This window comes from Crocodylus porosus, unplaced genomic scaffold (assembly GCF_001723895.1).
Source record: "Crocodylus porosus isolate Cpor-Errol unplaced genomic scaffold, CroPor_comp1, whole genome shotgun sequence".
Taxonomy (NCBI): domain Eukaryota; kingdom Metazoa; phylum Chordata; order Crocodylia; family Crocodylidae; genus Crocodylus; species Crocodylus porosus.
Window position 1 is genome coordinate 15,105,875 of NW_017728928.1, and position 16,674 is coordinate 15,122,548.

The following is a 16,674-nucleotide window of genomic DNA, read 5'->3' on the forward strand; positions in this document are numbered from 1 at the left end:
CTTCTAGTACTGCATTATTTCAGCTGCTGAAAACAGGTTAAAAAGCAAATCCTCCCTCTACCCTTCGTTTAGTAAAACAAGGAATTAAAAGCAATTTGTGTAAAGTGAATGTCTTTACAATCTGCCAAATGCAAACTGGATTTGGGGTGCAATTCTTTTATATAGTGGCATGTGTTTCTATGTCTAGTGTATACATCCCAGCCATTGACGTATTTATGGAGCGACAGTTCCATACTGTAACTCTTTAGCTGGATGGTCCAAAAAACATGAATTAGGAACACTAACATTAAAAGTGTCATTGGGTTTCAAAGCCAACTCCCTATTGCTCGTAGATCAAGATTCTGATCTACTTAGACTGAATAAGAGAAGTCTGCTTAAGTACACAAACATAAAATTATCCTTCCAGTTGGAAGCCAGAAGCTTAAGTTTTGAAGGTAATGATGTTGCCAGAAAAAAGTATGGTGGACCATCGCAAAACCTGGTAGGAGTCAACTCGTAAGAAATAAGTTATGCAGGTGAATGCTGTATCCTGAGAGGTGATGATCAACTTCAGCGTCCATTGAACAGAATCCCGTGTTTGAAGGAATCTGAGGGCATCGGGTACCTTATGAGATGTGATCGGCCCCTTGTCTCAATGAGCTCTCAAGACATATTATGCAACTCTGATGCTTATTCATAATCATAAATCACTAGCAAAACTACAATCCAGGATGTAGAATAGATCATCTTCCAACACAAAACTCAAAGAGCAAGATTTGCATGCAAGCATCACATTTGCAATTCTGATTGTCTAATAGGAAATGGCTCCTAACCGGGGGAGGGGCAGACAGGAAATATTACATCAACATTATTTTGTTACACTAATTACCAATAATGGCACATACTAGGATACCAACCACAGTCAATTCATTTTAAAAGCTATATAATAATGTTTAGGATAAGGAATTAATTTTTATAGCCACTGAAGCAGATTTACTTGTACTGTAATACAGATTTATTACAAATTACATTTCCTAATTCAAGTGCTTGACTTGAAGAGGCCTGGCACAATACAAGGGGAGGCACCCTGTTGTAAAAAGGGGATCTTCACCAATGTCAAGGTGTACTTCTTCAGGAATAAGAGGCATGCAGGATGTTATTAACCCCTTCCAAGCCATTATGCTGCATTCAGTGAAGTACCAAATTCTTTTCAAAAAGATTTTCCTTATTATTTCATTGTCAAGAAAAAGATGTTCACCCTTAAGATCACTCCTTCCCTCCTGTTAGCATAACCTCTAAAACATGGAGTCTCAACATGAGGGCTGTTAACAGGTATAACAGGAGTTCAATTACCCTGCCCTGCTCATAGGATAGGCGAGATGGATGGTCTAAGAACTGAAAAAGTAATGATAATTAAGCACTGCTGTAAGCAGCAATGGTTCTAAAACCTAAATATACCAAAGGGTTAAGAAACCACTTTGGACTGGACAGAAAGGTATCTAGATATATGGCCTCATTTCCAGTCCTGGCCTCTCTTTTTGCATGTGCTTTGCATGAAACACTGACCAGTCACTTTCACAGATATAAGCACCTCTTGCTGTTTTAGCGTGCAACTGCAGGTCTTGTATTTGCTGGCAAATGCATCCACCCGTGTTAGAGACAGGGATTTCTTAGGACAACCATAGGGTTGGGCAGAGACAGCCATGGGTATTTTACTGGACAACTGTAGAGTTGGGACAGAGTTAGACATGCTTTCAAATGCAAGAGATTCTTCTTTAGGTCAGACCAAAACAAGCCACGCACAGCAACCTGTATTGGCAGACTCAGTCACAATGTGAGCTATGTACAGGGCTTGGGGGGGGGCGTTATTTAAGAACAAGACAAAACAAGATTTCAAAAGTAAAACTTTGCCCATAAAAGTACTACAGAGAAATTTCAGAAAGCCAAAACATCACGCATTACTAGCAGAACACTGTAATTTTGTGAAAATTTCTGCAGCATTTCACGCGTTTTCCCCCCTCCTTCACCCTTCTTTTATCTGCTTTTCTGAAGACGTGGATATTCAGATTCAACTCTTTAGAAAACACAAGGCCAACTCCATAGAGAACACAAGACCAACTCCATTTGTATCAGTGAATTTGACATGTGCATAACTGGTGATAACGCTGGTCCCAAAGGGCAGGGCCAAAAAAATGAAAAATCAGTAAGTATGTAAGATCCCATGAGTAAAAAAATCTAGCATGAAAAATGGGTAAATGGTTTCAATAAAAAAAAACAACATCACCACATCTTTGTCCAAGATTTAAAGTAAACTCAATCAGACCTTTTTGTGAAGTATAAAACCGGTCAGATTTGTTTCGTTTTCTTCCCTTTTTTGGTTCCAGTAATGGCCCAGAAGACAAGCCATCATAGCCCTAAGACAGGCTGGCTGAAATATTTTCCATTACAGTACATAACTTCGGAGCCAAACTGATCCATCTCCCAGGAAAAGCTAATCTTGCAAGAGCTCCAGCCCCTGATCTACAAGGTTAAGAGGGTTTCATAGTTAGATGAGGGTTGGATGAGCTTCCAGTGAAATGGTAGGCATAATAGGGTATAAGAACTAAAGCACCTGAGTAGAAGTCAGGAGAGCTGAGCTGAGCTGAGCTACCATGGTTATGGGCATGCTGTCAACATTGAGAGAGAAAGGGAGATTATACTTCTTCGCAGAGCCCCTACTGCCTTGCTGTGCGACTTGGGTGGAAGGAACCCCTTTGACACCACAGGATTTCCATTTCCCTACCAAGGAAGTCATGGTTACCTGTACAGATATATTTTGAGATGCTTGAGGAAAAGAAAGTGTGCAAATGCAAAATAGGGTCTGAGTAGAGGCATCTGAGGTTCTGCTTCCCTATTATAGATCCTTTCTTTGCAACTGAATAGGGAATTATTCCCATTTCCTGGATTTCAGGAGAAAGCTTCAGAGCTGGCCAAGGGGGAAGTAGACTAGGTCTATGCTCTCCGTGTCCTGCAGTTCTTCAGGACACTTGTGCGTAGAGAGATCAGCTGCACATTTCCTTTTCTTGATATTGTTCGAGCAGCACCTTGGTTGTATAAGTAGCTCTAGCTGGAGGTTTCTGATGGGGACAGTGTCCAGAAAGGCCCCATGAAATCCTATTGTATTTGTTTCCACTATCCAGCCAACAGCCCGCATGAAATGGCTTTGAATGTCTATGTCAAATTGCTGGTGAGCGAACATCCACCTTACAGAATTCAGCTTTTTTCTTGTTGATAGTTTTCAGGTTGCATGTGAAGGAATGAATGTGCCACGTGGAGAATGAACTTTCCCTCCACCCTTGGTGTTCCTTTTCGAACAGGGCGATGGGGATTCACGTGACAAGATGCCCGTTGTATGCAGACACTGCTGTATGAGCTCTGTGAATAAGTGAAGAACGTCCATGTCTAGGGACTCTCCTCTCCTGCCAGCAATGGGAGCTAGTGCTATTCTGTAGCCTCAACAGCCGGGGCTGTTTTCCAATCTGACACTTATTTTTAAGAGAAATGTAATAAAGAACTAAATATTAAACTTCTAAATGTTTCATTATTTTACAGCAGCATAAATCCTATACCATCAGTGAGAACCATCAGTCGAATATACTGGATGTATACGCTGCCGGCCCTGAAAGCTTGCCTTCACTCAGGTGAGTAGGGATCCATAAGAGGTTTGAAAGCCACACTCCTGCCATCCAGTGCATTTTACATGGGCACCACTCAGAAACTTCTCTCAAAATCCCTAGGAGAAAGAAAGACCACCTGGAGTGCATTCAAAAGCTGCTTCTCTTCTGTAATACTGAATCAAGGGCATGCTTCTAAAGCTTCGTAACAAAGTCTCAGGCACGTGCCTTGCATTTTAAAGGCCACATTATAGCTTGATATATTGACAAACCTCACTCTGAGCCCCGGAAAGGCATATTTATTCAATTCAACTGATTTTGGTTTTATTTCATTTCTAATCACTGCTATAAAGAGGCTCCTTTACATTACGTTTCATCTTAGAACAGAAGTGCTAAAGGAAGAGCTTCAACAGCTTCAACTTACAGCTCTGAAAAAAAGGAGGAAGGGGGAGTGTTTTCTCATACAAACAGTGGAGGGACCATGAACTCCCACTGATGTTTTCCTAAACTTCAGAATAAACGAGACTTTCCTAATACTTTTCCCAGTGCAAATAAACAGACGGGGAGTCTGCATCGTGTGGCTTGCACCGCCCGATTCATCACAGCATCCCAACTGCAGGTAACGGTGATTACAGCTAATTATTGGCAATTACCACTGCTGAGCTAGTAGGTGTGTTTTTCCAATAACTTCCAGCCGTTACTGAGACTTTAAGGACTTCTCCGCTCAGAAACGTTTAAGGGAAGCTGCACCTCCCTAGCCTAGCCATCCACACATTTTACCTGAAATGGTATCCCCATTGCACATCGCAGCAGGGGTGGAAGGGAGAGAAAAAACCCAAACCAAAGCAGAACAAAACCACAAAGCCATTGCATCGCTGATAATACATGCTTTGCTTCCTTGGTATGGCATCTTGAGTGGGCACCCATTTCAGCTAGAACAACTCTTCCCCACTCTCTCGCTCCTGTAAACCTATTTTGCAGCCAAGTCCAGATTGCCACCCCCCATACAGATATAATTCAATTCAGACAAAAACACAAGTCTAGTCGGTGCTTTCCCCGCATATAAAGTACACGGCAGCGGGCTGAGGAATGGACCCTTTGAGAAATTCGTATGCCAGCCTTCCCACTATTGTAATTTCATTCTGTCTTTGTAATTGTCTGATATTACATTGTTCCCTGCCGGAAGATTAATTAGCTAGTCTTACCCTCAAACATACCATCCCTCTGAAACCCTCAAGGAACCTGGAGTGGTGCCAAGTCTCTCGTATTTGCTATTCTGGCTGGCAGCTGCTACTGTATCTAAGAAAGCCTCGTTTTCTCCCTTAACAACAGTTGCTGTGCCAACTGACCCCCTTTTCCCTCCCCCTTCCCTTCTAAACCCACCACCAAAGAGGTAGCTAAGTTTCAGTGCCGCAGGCCGGGGAAAATGGGGGGGAGGGGGGAGGAAGGGAAGAGAAAGCCCGCACACCCCACACAAACCCACCCTCTGATTGGCATAATTACTCACACTCATTAAGTATGGCTGCATTGCATATGCAAATCGAGCGAGTCAAGTGCACAGGGCGCGTCAGGCTGCCGGAGCACCAATAATGCCTTTCAGATTCCTCAGTCCTGTCTAGCGTTGGGAAGAATGTGAGCGAGATGGCATCTCACAGGCTGGTGTGCCGAACTGACAGAAAACAGCCTTTGCATTCAAGCTAAAGACCTACAGCGTTAACACCGAGATCCTTGAAAAGGGAGGGAGGGGGGAAAAAAAAGAAAGAAAGCGAGAAGAAAATGGGGGGGTGGGGAATGAAGGTGGGGGGTGTAAGGGAACATCGCCAGCCATTTTGGAACGAAGGGAAATGCGGCGGGGCAGAAAGGGAGACATGCAAACCTGCCTGTGGATATTTCTGCATCTCCTACCCCACCCCATTTTTCCCCCTCTCCGACAGGTTGCCCTCCATCGCAATCAGCGAGCAGTGCTCAAGACTTTGTATTTTGCAGCTGCCATTAGCAAAGACAAGGGCGTTCTGCATACTACAACTGCTTATTGTGTGCACACTTGGCAAAGCGCCTGATCCACCACTGAATACCTCGGCGTGCCGGGCAGTATATTTTCTGCTTTTGTTTTTCCCCTCTCTTCCATATCCCCACCCTCCCTTTCCCAACCTTCCCCTTTTATTTACCCATTTTATTTTGAAAATGGTGACCGAACAGTTTGATTTTGGCCGTTGCCAAGTGGACAAAATGTTTAAAAATGAAAAAAAAGAGAGAGGAGCGTCTTGTTTTAAAGGGAGGGGAATCACAATTCTGTCTTGAAAGAGAAGGGTGCAAACAAGAGACATACCCATTTGCTTTAGCAACTGGCATTCAAGTCCATACTTGCAAGCTTCCCCACCCCCACCTCTCCTCCTGCCACCCCCGCTTGTTTGTATGCTGCCAAGGAATGAGCTATCAGCGTACACTTGTTTTGGTTCCCCCCCCCCCTCCCTTTTAAAGCTTAAAAAATAGAAAGGCGCATTTTTAAATTCCAACACACTCTGAAAAGCGATGCTAATTAACCAGCAGGAAATTACCTCGCAGATTGGATGCCTTTGCAGAAGGTCCTCGAGAAGTTATGCTCGCCTCCTAAAAATGCTAGATCGGTTAATGTGTATATATATTTTTGTAGTTTGCTACTTTGCCACAGTCAAAAAATAAAAAGCGCCTGCCCCACACCATCACTAGATTTCCAGCTGTGGTCCCCTTCAGGGCCAAGGCAGTGGATACGAGTGAGAATTTGCAAGAGGAGGTATTGCATGTGAAAGCAGGTCATGTTTTTTTTTTTTTTTTAAAAAGGGTGGGGGGAGGAATAGGATCCCTGCAATACCACTAGTAACAGCTATGAGCAAAAATGAATATATTGGACTCTTTATAGCCTGACACAGTTTTAGCTCCTATACACAAGATACGTTATCCATATCCAATGTTAAAAATGCAAGACATTGGAGGTAGCAGCATCAGGCTATTTTGCTTCTCAATAATACCGGTTTGTGGTTTTAAAGTTGGAAGGAGAGAAAGCTTTGTAACAGCCGATTGTTCTTCCTGTCCCTACACACACACCCCCAACCCACCCACCCAAAACAAAACCCGCACATCAACTCTTCTGGGAAGACGGCTGCAGCATTTGCTTGAACCGGACCGTACACTAGGGTGCAGTAAAATGTTTTAAAACTGTGCGTTATGAGGGCTGCAGAAAATGATCAAATATTATCATGGGGGCTAATTAAGTTCCAACGGTAGAACAACGAAGCCAAAGCGTATTACCGTCCTCCTCTGTAGAGTCCCCCCCTTCCCCTGCCATCCTCGTGTACTACAGGAACATGAATTAAGCTCTGATGAATGCAGTATTAATTAATTACATGAAGACATTCATGGAAGGGGTGGGAGGTAGTGGGGGCTTTGCGCTATGCAAATTACCTGGGGAGGGGCAGTTGTAAATTTGTTTCCTATTGTTTTTCTCACCAGAAGGTACAGAGTCGAAACTGCATGTTAAGTCAGTGAGGTTAACCTGCAGGCACCAGACACAGCATCAGAGAGATTTAAAGTCATCTGTCTTGTACAGCTGAGACAAGCGGTGGGAATAAGATCTCTCAAAAATAAAGAGAGAGAGAAAGAAAGAGGAGCTTGTAAAGCCCACAGCTCTGTGCCGCCATTTTCTTTCACTGAGAAGGGTGGATATGAAATCAATTTCACACATGCCAAAATGGCTGTTCAAAGGGGTTTTGCTCGTAGGAAGTTAACAGGACATGCTCAAAGGAGCCAGCGCTGGGGAGCATTTTGTTTTGCATATGGAGATTGCTTGCATGTGGCATGAGCCAAATTATTAAACCATTAAAAAAAAAAAAAAAAATCGAAGCTCTGTGTATAACTTCAAAGTATATTCTCCACCCTCTCACTCAAATGTCATTAATCAAAGGAGAAGAAGGAATGACCAATTATAATGGATGGTTAGGGCTTGGAGAGGAAAAAACATTTCAAATAACGTTTAGGTGAATGTGTTGCTTAGGTTGAATCATGCAGACGAGTGTAAAATGTGATATAGGCAGGTCCTGCACCCGCTCCCATGTGCGCACAGCCCTACTCATACACGCTCAGCCCTGCAAAGCTACACCAAAGCCACCCAGCACCTGCATATTACTACTAAAGAGCTCTATTCCTATCCCACCGTGCCAGCAGTGGCCCCACTGGTATTTTGCCAGTCCCCAACAATAGGGAGTCTTTTGCATCCCCATCTAGTCCAATTCTAAGCCCTTCTCTACAACTTATTTTTTTCCTTGTGATCTTAATAAACTTTGAACTGGGGTATAAACAGCTGAAGGCTTGATGTAGTCACACCATAGCACCATAGTACTATAAGGAGCTCTTGACATCCAACTGGCGTTGGCCACTCAGTTTGTTCCAGATGACACGGCCCAACAAGGTCACTTTGCCCCACTTCTGGCAGGTGTTGCCACATTTTTCTCACACCTTACAGTTTGCAATATGGAACTAGGTACAACTACACTTGCAAAATATGTGTTACCAGAGCTTTACATTCGTGACCTTTGGAGAAATCCAGTAGAATCCCCTCTTTAGCATTTCAGCCTCAAACGGAAAGAAACAGGCTGGGTGCTGCCCCACTAATAGGGCTCTACACGTTCTTTGATCATTCCTGCTAAAGGCAATTTGGCCCTGGAGGTTTATTACCTTTTCTCTCTCCTGCCCTCACACACACACACTGAAAACAGCATACTGTGCAACATACTTCCTATACGTTTTCAGGGGCTCTTCCAGGCTCTGGCCTTTGTACTCCCTTGTAATCATGGAGGTAAGGACAAGCCGAAGGGCTCTCTCTTAAAATGAAAAATACATTAACACAATCGTTAGGCCTTAACTGTTCACCTCTGTGCAAGCTTCTAAAGCAACCATTATTTTGGATATCTCATTCAATTTTAGCCCCCAAATTAGACAAGTTTTGCAAACACTTTTTAAGTCCTTCTTTAATTGTTGAGAATTATTTACATCAGAAGTCAAAGAACCATAAATACTGACAGCACATTTTGCACCTTGCTTTCCCCACTATTATCCTGGCCAGGCTGTTCTTACTTCAGCATTTTTTACCCTTACCAACTTCTCATTTTTCTAATAAAGTTCATTTCTCCAACACTTTTCCTAAATATGTTGCTTTCCCTCATTTCTCCAGCTCCCTGGAATGCAATCCTCCTTACGCATCCCATCCTCAAATCTCTTCTACTGAGCTCATATTCCCCTTTCATCCTCCCTATGTAGTCAAGTGCTGCAGTTGTACTAGGAGCTACCAGTTGTTGACTTTGTTGCTTGTGATGTTTTAGCTTTCTCACCAAATATCCTCTTTAACACTCAGACATAGGGCGTTATAAATATAACATCATTTACTCTCAATTTCTTCAACACATTTTAAAACGTTGGGGTTTTGTTTTTTTCCCTTAAACTCACCTTTAAAATAAAATGCCACCCTGATTGCCCTTGTTATTGCACCAATCTTCCTGGTAATTGGTAACTGTTAAATTCAGCTTATATACCAAGCAGCTTACAACCAGAACAAAACAGGACTGCCAAGCTGCTTTGCAAACAAACGCTTTCCTTGAAGAACAAAGATTTTTAAAAACCTCACATTACTCTCTGCTAACTTTTAAATGCTCATTGCAAACACTCTTATTTTCAAGGTTTTCCACTTTGAATAACCACAGCTTTCTTTTTTTTTAAATCTCCAAAAAGAGAGAGATCAGAAAGAGAAGAAAGGGCTGGTAAAGAAAAATGATTAGAGAAATGGGAACACTACAAAAGGAGAGAAACTTCATCCCTTCCCATCCAAGTACAAGGCACACTTCTTCAAGCTGCTCTCTCAGAGCAGTGTCTGCTTTTTACAAAAAAATCCCCAAACAGTCGCCTACCAAAACAAACTCCCGTACTATGCACATAATTCTTCCCCTTGGGGGGAAAAGGCGGGGGGAGACGAGACAGAGATGAACCACATGCGACATGCTAGCCACATCACTTAATATGCTACTAGAATGTGTTCAAATATTACAGTGATGATGAGCATGATATGAAATCCTGGGCTTTATTCCTCTACCACATATTTTATGTATGGCTTCAGACAAATCACTTTTCTATCTTCCCTCAGGATCCTGGACTCTGCAATATGGTAACCCAGTGCCTACCTCCTAGCTGTGTTATGAGACATAGGACACGGATGTTTACTGTGTGCAATGCATTATTTTATTAAACAGGCACTGCTTTCTGATTGACAGTGCTTGAAGGGAATATGCTCACAGTATGCAACACCTGCAGATGCAAAGGACCCATTTAGAGGGGTATAGGTTGGTGTAATGAAGACTGAAGGGATAAGCTTAAACACGGGAAAATGAAGACAAGACATCAACCCCCTCCCCCCAACATTTAAAGACTTACTGCTTATGTTTAACTGAACAAACACTAGACAGTGTGCTCTGCTAATATTTGAGGAGGAAAAAAATTGCTTTAGTCTGAGGGTAGATTTAAGTCTTTTCTATCCATATGTTTGGTGAATCTGCAAAACCCTTCCTACAATATTAATAACCCATCTATTTCCATTACCAAAGCAGCAGCCACTCTCCATTTTTCACCAGGATGAGCAGTTAATTTTGGCAAAAGAAGGGGGGAAAAAAATCCAGCTCTTCCATGGCAAACAAGTGTGCAACAAACAACATCCCTAACAGCTGGTCCTTGCTCTTTGCGGTCCACAGTCCCCCTCCAGGCTCACAGAAAACTTAGTGAAAGGTAACCCACAGGTATAAGCTCACCCTCTCTTCAAAGCCTGGGATCTCTTCTTTTCTTCTGTTTGTTCCTTAACTCTCTCCTGAGACTTGGTTACTTGTGTCTCCTCAGCCTTGCACCATCTGTCCTTGGATACCCTTTGTTATCAAATCTGTTCCCACAGCTCCAGCTACTTCAGGGATCTGCAACAAACTCCCAAGAATTTCCTCTCCCGGGGCTCCTAACCCTTCAATTCACCTGCTTCTTAAGCCTCCTCCGAAGCAATACAGGAGAGCTATTATTACTGTATGTGAGGTCTGGAGGGTGGCAGCAGAAAACAAAGGATAGACTCTGTTTTGTAGCTCAGGGAGCTTATCTTCAGGGAACGGCATTGTGGAATCAGTGCCAGACTGAACTTGCAATCAGGTACGTAAGAAAAAGGTCAGTTTGCATCAATCAGTCCTGCCCTGGGCTAGTTCCTTTAGTTTGCTTAGGCTAAGCAGCCAGCTTCAAGGGTAGTAGCTTCATACATCATGAACCAGGCCCCCAAGTTCAAGAGACTAGGTCAAAAGCCACGGGGCACTCTCACGCTCCCTCTCATGTATTTGAGCGAGGGACGTTGCCTGCAGCATTTCAGTCTGTCATTCTGGAGTTTAGCTCTCCCCGCCAGCACAGGAGAGTTTCAGCAGTGCCAGACAGAGTCAGGTGAGTTTGGGTGAAGCGATGCTTTAGGGGCTTTCCCTGGAAGATCCAGGTAACAATAATAGTAATAATAAAAAATCAAACTACACCAATTATCCAGAATGCCTTCTGGGGGCAGGGGGATTTCAGCTTTGACACCAAATCAAACATCCTAATTTTAGTATGTTCTGGCTTCCCCTCAGCCCAGCGATTCATCCATTATGCACTTTGGTGCAGTGTGGAGCCACCTCAAACCGGGCTCTTGGCACCCGAGGGACAAGCCGTGCCAGCACCGACTGGCTGCTCCTCCCCAAAAGGCAGGGAAGTGAGGAATACCATCAAGCAAAGGATGTTGGCTCCAGACGAGGCTGAAAATATTGCGATGCCTAAGGCTTCTCATGTCGATCCAAGCTTGACTTCATCCAGCCCCACAGTTCCCTTTCAAGTTGCCAGAGCTGGTGGTACCAACAATGTAAATGTTGGAACAAAAGTGAACAAACTATTAGATGCATCGTAGAGAGCAGAGCAGAGGCTATTATATCCTGAGCTCACAACCACAGCCCAATCCTTCAGCTGAGAGCGCTAGGGAGACATGACTTTTCTGTCTCGACTCTTCCCTGGTCTCTAGCTCTCCTTAGAGAAAAGAGAGCTCGTTCACAGGCCCCTATCCAGACATACTTCCCACCCAGTTCAGTTTCCAGCATCCCTCTGGGAACTACACATTCAAACGCTCCATTTTTGTGGGGCTGCATTAGGGAGTCAGCTATGCTAGATTTGTAACGGCCTTTAAAACGACTGTCACACTTCGTTACAGTCCCATGCTGGTTCACATGCTCAGTGCCAGTTCTGATGCAGGTGGGAGACTAGGGACTCAAATTCAAGAGCTGCTGTGAGCTCACAGTTGTCACCAACTTCAGATGCAATATACGGTTTTGAGTCTCAAAACTGCAAATGTATTTTGAAGTGCCTTCCACCTGGTATAGGCATGCTGGTAGTCTCATTGAATAATACAAAAGTTAGAAACACCATTTCTAGTAGCTGTAAAATAAGAACCCCCCCCCACACACAAAATGCTGGAGCTTTCAAGAGAAGCAAAGACTGTTAGGTAACGGGAAAGAAGAATGCGTTGAGAAAAGGAATAAAGCTTCGGTTCTAGGAGAGACAAAAAGAGACGGGGCAGGGAGGAGGGAACTCAACCAATAAGGTCAGCCCTGGAGTTACAAATGGTCAAAGTGTTCCCATCAAAACATTTTTGCCAAACCAGACAGTATTTAAATTTTGGCAAAACAATCTTAATCTGAAAGATTTTTATTGGCTGGTTTATAGTTTTTCAAAGAGGAACCCCCCCCCAAAACAACAACTTTAGAAATGAAAATTCTTGAGCTTCTTCTAAAAATTTGTCTCCGTTTCTTGTTTAAATACTAGATCCCTCCCCACCAAGTAAGCAGGAAGGATTTTTTTTTCCCTTCAGAGCTTCCAATAAAGAAACATAACTGGGATTTTTAACCCATGCTAACTAGAACCAAGACATATTTATCTTAGTGAACAAGGTATAGTTTGGCCCCATCTATACTGTAGCTTAACTATGTAATAGGTTTTTTGCAGTGGAAGTGTAGGAAGAGTCAAAGCTGGTTTATAATGCTTTTATTCTCTTTAGTCTCCATTTTCTTCTTTTACTTTTGCATCAGATTTACCAGTATATTTTTTACATAATCTGTAAAGGGGGAAAATTAAGTAAAATTAGATGAAAGGGGGGAAAACCCCCCTCTTATTTTCAATCTCCTTTCCCATACCAAAGCCACCACAAAAATCAACCAACAGTACCAGCTTTATTGGAAACCAGCTCAACTTACTTTTACTAGAAAAAGAGAGACTTATTCACCCCAATACAACAGGCCCTTCAAAGCAATTCCCTACCTCTTTTTTCTTTTATACAGGATGACAATTACTCAACCCAGCAGATTTCCCTTCCTGCTAGGCTGCTTCAGATAGCTTCACCTGGGATAACTGACCTCCAGTCATCACAGCTGGGATAATATTACAGGGAAAGGGGGTTTCCTTCTTTGACTCTTGCACCTCAATGGATTAAGCAGGGTTTATACAACTAGTGCCAAGCTCATACTGAATTTGTAACTACTGTAGCCATGCATTTCCTCTTTTCCTTCTCAATTCATCTCCTTTATGTCCTTGTTAAGGTCTTTCAGATTTACACACACAGTTCCTGATGCCTCTTTTTTTTTTTTTTGCAGGTGCTGCCACTTGATTGAGGTTTAGACGCATTAAATTATTCTTGTTAATGATTTGAGGCATGATATCTGCTTTCTGACCCCATCCATTCCAAAATATCAACAGCTGGCCTGCCAACCCGTCTTTACAGCTAACACCTACCATGCAGCCCAACTACCACTTGAGTTTCTGTACTGATTACAGTCATAACAGATGCTCATTTAATGATGTTAAATTGAGATCCCATCTACCAAACTCCAGCTGAAGTTAGATCCCATGAAACTTTCCAAAGAGGATCAAGAATAACATGTTTTCTTGAGTGCCCTGTCCAACTTTCATTCCCTTTATAAATCAAGTGCTGATGCTCAAGGTACTATTTTGGAATACACCTGTGTGTCTACACATTCATTAATGCACCGTAATTATGGCACATTAATTTTAGTGTCCAGAATAACAGGTACTAAATGCACTGTAACTGGCATTTTGTGTGACACTTAATGCCCATTAGACTAATCTACTGCGCATTAGCACAGTTTTTGCCAGCTGCACTAATGCACAGTAGAATTAGTCCAATGGGCATTTAGTATCTCATGTAGATGAGCCCATTAACTATTGTAGCTGCCTCTATGCTCCCTATGTATCTGGTGGGTGGCTTTGTAAGGGCTTTAAAATACGGTAGGCCTGTGCGAATTGGCAGCGATCTGACCCGGCTTCAGACTCAGCCGCTTCAGATGGCTGCGATCCAGTCTTGAGCTCCAGACGGGTTTCCGCCTCGATCCAGCCAAAGCGGCTCCGAACCTTCAGAGCTGCCTCGGAGATCCGGCCATAGGGTATAATGGGGAATCAATGAAATATCTATAACTTGGTTGTTTTTTGTCCGATTTGGATGAAACTTTCAGGGATGGTAGACTCTGATGAGAGCATGAAACCTGCCAAGCTTCAAGAAGTTCAGTGCAGAGATTTGGGGGGAACTGTACCCCAAATTCTTGAAAGCCAAACTGCTGTCACGGCTGTGTGTTACAACACAGGGGGGTCAAAACTGCAGGGCTGGTAGCTCTTACTGAGGCCACAAAGCCTGCCAAGTTTCAAGGAGACAGGTGCAGGGGTTTGGGGGGAACTGCTCCTCAAGCTGCGGACAAGCAAAACTCATGACTTGGGTGACACGGCATGTGTTCAGGCGCAGCGGGGGGACAGCTGCAGGGATGGTGGCCCCTGCTGTGACGCCTGCCAGCTGTGGAGGAGGTCGGTGCAGGGGGGTTCTGGGGCCCTGCACCCCTAGCTGCTGACAGGCAAAACTCGTGACGTGGGAGCTTGTGGGACTGATGGTCTCTGTCTTGGGGCAGTTGATTGTCTGTATTGATTCATTCCTCTCCTTAGTCTGGTTTTGTGGGTGCTAATGATGCTCATTAAGTTGTTATGTAGTAGCTAGGTCCTGTGTATTGAGCTGGTCCCTAAGTCCCTGGTCCCTGAGTGAATTGTGACTGATTGATTGGTAACTGGGAACACAGCAGCTTCGCAGCCAGGCCTGCAGCAGCGTGTCCCCTCCCCGCCCCAAGCCAGACGTGGTCAGTCCCGCAAGCTCCCACGGCACCAGTTCTGCTTGTCCGCAGCTTGAGATGCAGTTCCCCCCAAACCCCTGTGTTGATCTTCTTGAAACTTGGCAGGCTTTGTGGCCTCAGCAAGAGCTACCAGCCCTGCAGTTTTGAACCCCTTGCGTAACACGTAGGCATGACAGGAGTTTTGCTTTCAACAATTTGGGGTACAGTTGCCCGAAAACCCCTGCACCGATATTCTTGAAACTTGGCAGGCTTTTTGGCCTCAGTAAGAGCTACCAGCCCTGCAGTTTTTCACCCCATGATGTTGTAATGCCAGACATGACATGAGTTTTGCTTTCAAGAATTTGGGGTGTCGGTGCCCCCAAACACCTGCACTGATCCTCTTGAACCTTGGCAGACTTCATCCTTTCTGCAGAGTTTTCATACCATCTCTGAAAATTTCATCCAATTGGACTAAAAACAACAGCATTATAGATATTTTATTGTCTCCCCATTACACCCTATGGCCGGATCTCCGAGGTGGCTCCGAAGCTCTTCAGGAAGCTGAACAAGGCAGCACTTTGACCCCGATGTGCTGCTTTGGACTGCAAAGTGTCCAAAGCTTCTCCAGATCCAAAGCCTCGCACAGCCCTCAAATATGGTGCCTGAAACGAGGGAGGCACAAACACTTAATTCTGCTCTGCTATACCTGCATGTAAGTTAAAACTAGGAATGAAAAACATAGGCCCACCATTGTCTAGAAAGACCCAAACACCAAAAATTACAGCTCAGCTTGTATGCCCCAAAGATCAGGACGTTCACATCCACAGCTTTACTTCAGGCTAAGGCTATTGTTAAGGAGGGCAGGCATGCACACTAACCAAATGAACATGCATCATGTTGCTGAAACTAAGCAGTTGTATTTGTATGCAACTAAAACCTTTTATCTAGGGTGTTCTTTGATTAGCTTTTCCAGAGAAATAAGCAAAGGTCATTGCTGTCTGACAGCTGTTCATTAACATGTGCAACATGAATGGTCTTTGTGCTGTTTCCTGAGGACAGGGGGTCAATATTAGAGAAATAACTCCATTACATTTACAATGGATCTAAACTGCATATTTTGGATCTGGACTGAATCCTCAAACCGTGTAGGCATTTGGAGCAGGGCAGGGGCAGTAGGAATGGAGTTCAATCCAGTTCATCAATTAAGATCAGGTCTAAAAATCAGAGCCAGGTTCAAATTCCAAAATCTTCCACAGATGTATAGATATAGACGTTTTCCCCAGATCTTCTTCCCAGTACAGTCACCATCAGCTGGCACTGATAAGCACCTCCAAGCTTCCTGAAGGACAGCTTGCTCATAAGGTGTCAGCTAGTCTTCACTAGCTCCAGAGGGGTTGTTGTACAATTGTACTTTAGTGTTACATTGATTATCTGTGTTGTGCCCACTGAGTCCCCAGAGATGCCAAGCCCACATTTTTACCAGTACTAAAAAAGAATATGGGATCATTTTAGAAAATTTGGTGAGGACCGAAGTAAAAAAATGATTAAAATATCAAATAACTGGGAACTGTGTGAGCAGCTGAGCTGGTACAGAGGAATTGCAGTTTGCACTACAGGAAGCAGCACTTGGTATTTACTCTTCTCAAGATCTGTTACCAGTCTGTATTATGAAAACTCAAAAGCTTCCTGTGACTTAGGCCAGTGGTGCCTCACCTTTTTGGACTGAGGGCCAGATTTCATAGATTTCATAGACATCAGGGCTGGAAGGGACCTCGGGAGATCATCGAGTCCAGCCCCCTGCCCCAGGGGCAGGAAGT